The following is an 8422-nucleotide window of genomic DNA, read 5'->3' on the forward strand; positions in this document are numbered from 1 at the left end:
CGTGAGACCCTTGGACAGATCTCACTAGCTCAAAGCACGTGGCCTCAGGGCAATATTGCCATCTTTGCATGCAGCTCTCCTCCTGCACCACAAGGAGCATGTGGTCTTCCAACATCCAGTATAGGTCTTCCCATGGGATGGGACCTGTGAGACCTGGGGATGTTGCAGAGGGAAATGTATGCAAGGCTAGTGTGCTCCTACCTTGCTTTGCAAGGTAGTAAATGACAATTTCAGCAGGACCCTGGGGGCGGCGTTTGGGTCGCATCCCAGGCTGCTGTTAGGATGGCTGGTTTCGAGCGCAGTGATCTGCCACATGTTCTCATTTCCCCTGCATGCCAGACCCCTTTTGACACACTTTTCAAAGGAGCTGCAGAGCTCCAGATGGGACTCATCCAGCTGCCCTCGGCTGCGTTTTGTTAAGTATATGCCCAGTGCTTCCATGCTAGGCTCTCGGAGCCAGAAAAAACTGCAGTCTGCTGCTCATGGCCCGAGCTTTATCCAGGACAGGCTTGCCCTAGAAAAGCAACACTCTGGTTTTACAAGCTGCCTTTGAAAAACCTCAAGTACTTCAGGTCCCGTGGAAAATACCGTATGTCACTGTGTTTAGCTCTCACATTAACAAAGACGTAATTTTATATGCAGGGATAATTTTATCACCAGAGGTACTATCAGAAATCCAGAGCCCTCAGAAACACTCTGGGCTGAACCATTTATGTAGAAATAAGCACAACTCAGATGAAGGAGCAAATGCTTTGTAGCTCCTGAGAGTTTGGATTCTTTTAGGGCAAAAAAGGGATTTGCAGGGATTTCAGAAGCTAGAGACAAGAACTTTGAGCTAATACCCATGTTTATGAAGGTTTGAAGTGCTTTCTAGAACTGAGCCAGGAAAGAAACACCAGCCAGGGTCTGACAGATACGCCTTTTCTCTGTGTTTTTGGAGCAGTGAAAAACTGTGCAATTTAGGTGCTGACCTTGCACGCTTATTCCTGCCCTGTTTCCTTTCTCTTAAGCCATGAAAAAATGCTAGTTGAGGGGTATGTGGTTTGGTTGTTGGGGCAGAAGAAAAGAGAGAAGAGAAAAACTTCAGGGGCAACCTTAGGTTCTGTGGAATGATTGCTGGAGGTGACTTATTGATATGTTCCCCCCACCTCATGGGGAGGTAAACCTCCAGGGTGGAATGCAGTGGATATGCAAGAAATCTGTTCCATAATAATTCCCTAAGCAACATAACCTGCAACCTTAGATGTTAGCAATGCCAAGGGAGCTTGGTATGCTGACCCTAAGAGAAGCAACACAGAAGGTGAAGTGGAGTGGAGACACTGCAGCCAGGCTCTGTCATATCATCGCAGGGATAGGGAACTGGGACAGTAGGAGCAAGAATGGAAGGTCCCTGCATTGAATCCACTGAAGCAAGGAGGTGAAATAATGGGAGTTCTGTCAACCTACTGCCCTTCTGATTTATATCACACATGCCCTGTTCTGGAGTACTGACATGCAAAATCATGTCCTCTGGGTGAACTTTGCTTATTATAATCTCATTATAATACCAAAACGCACCTCCATCCCAAAAGCTACCTGCCTCCAAGGTGCGACCACCCCTCACTGAGCATGCACTCTGAATTTTCTCTAGCTTATACCTTTAAAAGTAAAGCGACGAGATTTTACGCTAATCATAATAAAGGTATGTATAACTAGAGTCACTCAACCTCCACCTAAAAATAAGAAAAATAGTATAAAAGGGCTTAAGAGAGGAGGAATGCTGGGCAAGATACCATCGCAGACAAGTCAGGAGGACATCACTGACTTCTAGGCTCAGCTGACGGGCTGAACCTGTCTTCCCCCCCATAGGGACACCTATTGGGTAAGATTCGAACCCTCGGTTATACCGAGTGCTTTCCCGGGAAAATTAGAAATCTCTAGAGTTTTTCCATAATTTAACACATTTGTAGTCAACTGTATTATTCATATTCTTGGTACTTGCATGTGCTTTGCAGACAGTGTATTTATCACCGGCAATGCAAAAGAACCTGTACTCCTGTTGCTTTAATAAACTGTACTGTTCATTAAAATCTAGCCATGATAGTTCATTGAACACAACTCACTCCTTAAGTCTGGCCGTGATAGTTTGTTGAATGTGACTAGATTGAAAGTACAGTTCATTAAAGTCTAGCCATGATAGTTTGTTGAACGTGATAGATTAAAAGTATATTACACTATTAGTGCATCCATAATCATGATAGTTCAATATATATTGAATGTGACTGGACTTATAGCATTGAATCGGGCATCACTCAGAATCTAAGTCTAGCCACCCCCAGCCCCTCTGATATCTGAAGACAAGCTGGAATGCAAGGGGGTTTATTTTCTGCCAAACTTCTTTACTCTTTAATGCAACAGGATCATCTTTAGGATCTTTAGGATCACATTACAGCAGGTTTGTGTCATGTAGAAAAGCCTGCTTTCAAAATGGGGTGCTCCAGACCCACACTGTCTGCAGTCTGTCCTTCCACTTCCTCTCCCCATCAGCTGTCTCAGGCCAGGACCGGGGCAGTAGCAGCACAGGCAAAGGGGGCTGCAGGCTCCTTGCTTCCCTGCAATATCTATTGCAAGACATATCTTGACATATCTTGCTGGCTGACCTCCATGGGCAAGGACCTCCTGCTGCCAGGGCTAGCCAGCGTCTGTGCTGGATATGCCTTGAATATGGTACGAGGTCATGCAATGTGGGGCTAGGCATCTGATGTCTGATTTGGCTCAGTCTGACTGCAAGAGACGCATTTGTGATATTGCAGAAATCCCTTTCTGGCTTACAGCAGCATCTGAGGTTTTATAACACCAGTAGCAGTTAATCCCCTGGTCCTAACACAAGAAAAGCTTGTTTCTGGAAAGCTGGAAGACCATCGAAGAGTCATTATGCCCATGCAAAGGGCAAGGAAGGATTAACAACATAACTACCTACTTTTAGTGATTTTCAGCCCAGCAGCCAACAGGGAGCATCCTCAGCAAAAGGAAAAAATGAAGCAGTACCAGGGATGATCCTGAGATCATCCCAAGAAAGGACAGGCTCTTCCAGGGAGGGAGCTTGAAAGACAAGGTTTGGTAAGATGGGGGGCTTTGCCCTCCCACCAGAGATGCTGGATGAGGCCCAGGTAGGTAGCTGCTGATGCCTGTCCCAGCTGGTTTATGAAACACCTAAGTCTGCTTTGGTATTTCATTTCACATCTCCCTGAGGGATTAGAGTACAAACTGGTGTGCTTAGGAAGGACAAGTCCTGGTAAGTGCCTGAAATTACTCTAAGGTTTTGGGGGCTCTCACATGGTGATGTAAAAACTGTTGTAGATGTGTATATTTTGTTCCATTTCATGCAGAGTTTGACCACTTTGCAGAGGCTTTTGGGGCCATTGGCAGTGATGCTCCATGCCATAGCAGCCTGTGGTCCTTCCGCCATGGGGGACAGCCCCAGCAGGACACCCTGCCCCGATGGGTGGGAGAAGGAGCATTGGGAGACAGGGATCATTGCAAAGCTGGAACATCATGTTGGCCATTTTGAAACCGAGTGATTCAGGAAGCACAAAGTCCACTGATGGCTTTCAATCCTCAGCTTCTGGGCTCCACCATCCCTGAGTGCTGCTGCAGCAGCCAGACTCGCCTGCACATTTGCAGTGCATATCTGAGGGGTCTGGGTACTGCAAGGTCTGGCAGGCTGTCTCTCCTCCTCAGTTTGATTCTGTGGAAGGATGCTATTTATTTCCTTTTATCAAGCATCTCCTGGCCTCACCTCTGTGACTGGAAGCTCTCTGAGGCCCATATTTTCCAGAATAACAGGTCAGATTTCAAATTTCAGCTTCAAAAATGGTTTGCTTCTGGCTGGCATAAGCTTGTTACTGAAGATGGCTAACTCTGAGCATGTTCTACTGATCCACACGTAAACCAGAGGTTGTGTTCCACAAAGGTTGTTTCAAAGCTGCCCATATACGGACAATTTGTGCCTCAATCCCTTCCTAGTCTCTAGGACAACTGTGCAAAATAAATGTCTCGAGGTTCTCTTGCCAGAAGTCTAGTTTGGGTTATTAATCTACTCCACGGGGCCTCAGAAAGCCTTTGCCCTGTCCCTACAATACCTTTATGATGGGTATTGTAGAGATGGGTAGAGGTCTCAAAATTAAATAATTGTTGTGTAACTAACCTGTGGGCCAACCAGAAAAGTTGGCCATGCAGACTGTTCAATAACACATGAAAACAACCCCAAACAGACCCAGGACCAAGGAGTAAGGGGACCCCCACTGCCATCAGACCCCTTACCACTTTGGAGAAGTTTTTCCAGGTTGCTGCTGTGATGAACATGTCTGCTACAAGGACCTTCTTCATAGGTGCCATGGCTGGGAACAGGCCTCTGGACTTTTTGCCATAACCTTACCTTTGAGTGCTCCCACAGGCTTCTGGCACTGTGAACAAGAATTGGGTGTTCAGGTCATGAGAGAAAAAAGAAAACACAAATAAGAGACTTCAACTGATAAATGACTCTGTAAGGGAAGGAGGAACATACTTCTCGTCATCTCCACTATGGACACAGAGATCAACAGGCTTAATGGCAGCAAAAGATACTTCAGAAGTAGCACCAGCTCCATTATTTGCAGCACTGTAAATAGCAGCAGTGATTTGCACTGAAAAAGAATGTCTGCAGACGTGGTAAAGCCTCTGTGTTCACAGCTCTTCAAGACTGGACAAACACCCATCTGACAGGGGAACAAATATGCAGCCTGTGGCGTAAAACATACCTTTAAGGTAGAAACCAGGCTTAATAACCTCTTCATGCCTTATTTCTTGGTCCTTCAGTGACTAACAAAACCTAAGTTCGATAACGCAGCATCTTTTATTTGGCCAATAGATTATGAAAAAAGAATAAAGTTTTTAGACAGAGGCTTAAGTCCGTGGCTATACCAGGACTGCTACAACATATGCTTTGTGCAGTCAAATTAGATGATGTTGTAAAAATAGATGGCCCCAAAGTTTCTTGCATGTTTTTTCCCCACTAGAAAAGTAATCTCATTTCAAGAAACAGTTTATCTCCCAAGACCTTTGCAGTGACCCAGAACAAAGTGCCATAACCAAAAGTGAAGAAAAAAGAACAAAAAATTTTCTCCAGAAGCATCACGTAAGGGGTTAGATGCATCTGCATTGCCTCCAGCTTCTGCTATTTCATTCTTTTCCCTTTTAATATATTACCGTCAAGAAGAGATACCCCAGCTGCATTTTCATTTGGTCCAGTGGTCTGGACATTACACTCTTAACATTTTCACAGGGATGACAAAGCTGAGAAGTGTTTCCTGCACGTGTCTGCAGCAATGGATGGGACCGGGAGTGCTGCTCTGCTGAGATGGTGGGCAGGTGGAAGGGCTGCAGTGATATTTCAAGGGGATAAGTCACTCCACGCACTCCCAGTCCTTGCTGGAAAGGCCGTGTCATTGTCTCAGGGTGCTCCTGTGAGCACCTCTGTAGTTTCCATGTCTGACAGGGATGACCACATGTGTAAGAAACTATTTAAATGAAACAAGAAAAAACAAAAAAATAGAAATTAAACAGCATTGATTGCTCACTTCAGAAGTATATCAACAGCCCTCTCAACTTCTTGGTGAGGCAACTGCTGGGCCACCTGGCTACAGCTTCCCTCCTGCCATACATCCTCCAGAGCTCTCTGCTGCCACTGGTCCCAGGAGCTCTGCTCCAGCCTGCTGGGGGACAACCCAGGAGTTGGGCTGATACAACATATGCTTTCTGCAGAAAAGCATGGAAAGCAGACAGTGTGGATCCAGCCTGATCTCCTGACAGACAGCGAGGAGAAATTTTGAGGGGAAAGACCCTGGGAGAGCATGCTTGTTGCCTGTGGGCTTAGCTACAGGCAACCAAGGAAGACACTGGTAAGTGTAGATATAAAAATTAATGTTTTGTCTAATTAACGTCTTCTCAGCCTAACCGGAATACAAGAACTTATTTAGTCCAGTTATTAAATAGGTGCTTATAATCTAAATGACCTAATTATTGATGGGAATTAGCAAAACCTAAAATTGTTATATGCAAGTCTCCCAGAGCTGCACCATGCATTAGTGATGCTCCCCCGCCCCATGCAATGTTACGGGAGGCCACCAACTTCTTAAATACTTTACCTGGAGAAGTATGGTGATTATACTGTGTGTTGGGGGGAATGGTCTTCCTCTGTGGTCTTGAATTTGCTCAGAATTACTTCTGTGTGTCGACCTCCTATTTCTTAATGGGTTACAGTCTTTCCTCTGCTGTTTGCCCACAAGCTTACATACACTGTGATTCTTTCTCCTTATACAATATTACTTCTTTTAAGGGGGACAGCTGTGCAATTGGACAAAATAATGCAAAGCTTAAACTAAAACATGTTTGGGACTAATAGAGTTAAAACAAACCCCAAACCACAGGATAGCAAGAGTCATTTGAACATTCAGTTATTCTGCTGTTACAGCTAGGAGAGGCTAGGCAATGGACTCTGTTCCTTAGGAAAATTGTAGGCACAGGAAAGGCTCTTAAATATGCAGTTCAAAATCATCCTAGATGAGCAGCTATTTATTGTTATACAGCTTGAGGCCTAGCACTAGCATCGTCAACAGCAATTTGGTTGCACTACAGGGCTGCAAGCTGGGGGAAGAGTTGCCCTGACAACCCTGTGGTCTTCAGCAGTCCCGTGCTGTCCAGGGCAGTGTGTCTGGGGGACAGAGCTGCCCAGGGGTGTGGAGGTAGCGTTCACGATGCTACCATGCCTTGCCAGCGGTGGTGGGAGCAAGCACTGACCACAGTGCAGGAAAGTGACTCAGCCCTCAGGGCTGTACAGGTACACTACGTGGTGCCAGGCAGGGCCTCGTGCCATACTTGATGTCCATGAGGAAACAATGACCAGGGCAATCAACTAATCTGCAGACCTGCTCCAGAGCTGCAGCCACAAAGCTGGGTAGGTCTGGACAGGTAAGCAGTGCCAGTGGGTGCAGATAGCTGAGCCTCTTAGGCCTTCCCGAGTGCGAGCAGTCTTATTTTCTCATTTACAAGAGCTATCTGGACAGGATATTTATCTCTCACTTACCAGTTTACCTCTCTTACATCACTTTTTGCTCTGTCCTTTAGGACTGCAGTCCCACAGTACTGTCCCAGCCTGTTGTGTTATTGGTTTTTTGCATTGCTTGTAGGATACATGTTCTAGGAGTCCTACCACATCAGTAAAGTGGCCTCAGCAATACCCTCCTTCCCCAGCCATCACCTTGCCATGAAGGGCTGTGAATCAGCATTGCCTCAAATGAGGAGAATTTAGTCAGAGGAAAACAGAAATGTGGCCCAAATTCTGTTGTTGTTACATAAACCCCCTTGCTGAACATCTGGAGAACATCTGAAGTTTAACAAAGCAGGCCCGCAGGCAGAGGCATTTTTGACCTTCCCTGTAATGGATGCATAAAAATTGAGACTGAAAAGAGGGGAGTAAATATAAGCAGAAATGGAAGACAAAATGGGTCGAGCATATCGGGGCTGACTTTGGCCCGCACACCTGACAAGGGCTCCTGTGATCCTGCCTGGACAGTGCACAAGCGTGGGGAGAGACAAGGCAACATGCCTAAACAGAAGGCATTGGGCGCTGCTGAAAAATCCCTGCTGGTCCCTGTCTTCTGAGGAAGACAGCTCTTCGCCAGGCTCTGTTTAAAACTGTATTTTTTCCAGGCAAACTGGAATGTTTAGATTTTTCTCATGGGTAAAACTGACAAACACTCCAGAACTGAGGCTTGGAAACCAACAATTTTTGCTGGTTTGGATTTTCTTCCCCTTTCAGTAAAGGAAAAACATAAGGGCATGGCGGGGGGGTGGGGTGGGAAGCACACAGAAGCAGGAAAAAAATCTCTCCTGCCACCTGCTTTTTTAGCAAAAAGCTGTAAACCAGCCCAAAGTCAGAGAGAGCTTTCCCCAGGTGTCTTTTGCATCCCTGCATTCACCACAGCCTGACTGGGGTGTGAGGGGGCATACCCCTGGTAGGGTCCAGGAGCTGTATGCGTGAGGCAGCCCCCTTTTCCCACCCCCCCTTGCTGGCAGCTGTGCATCCTGCTGGCTGGGCAGCCCTAACAGTAGGTGTATAGCCCAGGGGCCTGTCCGTATCACATTCCCTTCCCTCATGGATGATTCACGCTGAAGACTGCAGCAGGCCATTAAGAAGTATTTCTTTAGCTGTAACAATAACTGCCTTTACCAGGGCGGACGTGAAGGCATTTTTTCCTAACTTTCTGTGGAGAGCAGAGAGGGACAGCTGATACAAACTGCAGCCACCCACAGAGCCTCCCTGGAGGTGCTCCTCAGACTTTCCAGCTGTGAGTGAGGTGTCCCGGGCACTGTGGGATACCCAGGGAGCCCACAAAGCATCTCA

Source organism: Aquila chrysaetos, chromosome 6 (genome assembly GCF_900496995.4).
Source record: "Aquila chrysaetos chrysaetos chromosome 6, bAquChr1.4, whole genome shotgun sequence".
NCBI lineage: Eukaryota > Metazoa > Chordata > Aves > Accipitriformes > Accipitridae > Aquila > Aquila chrysaetos.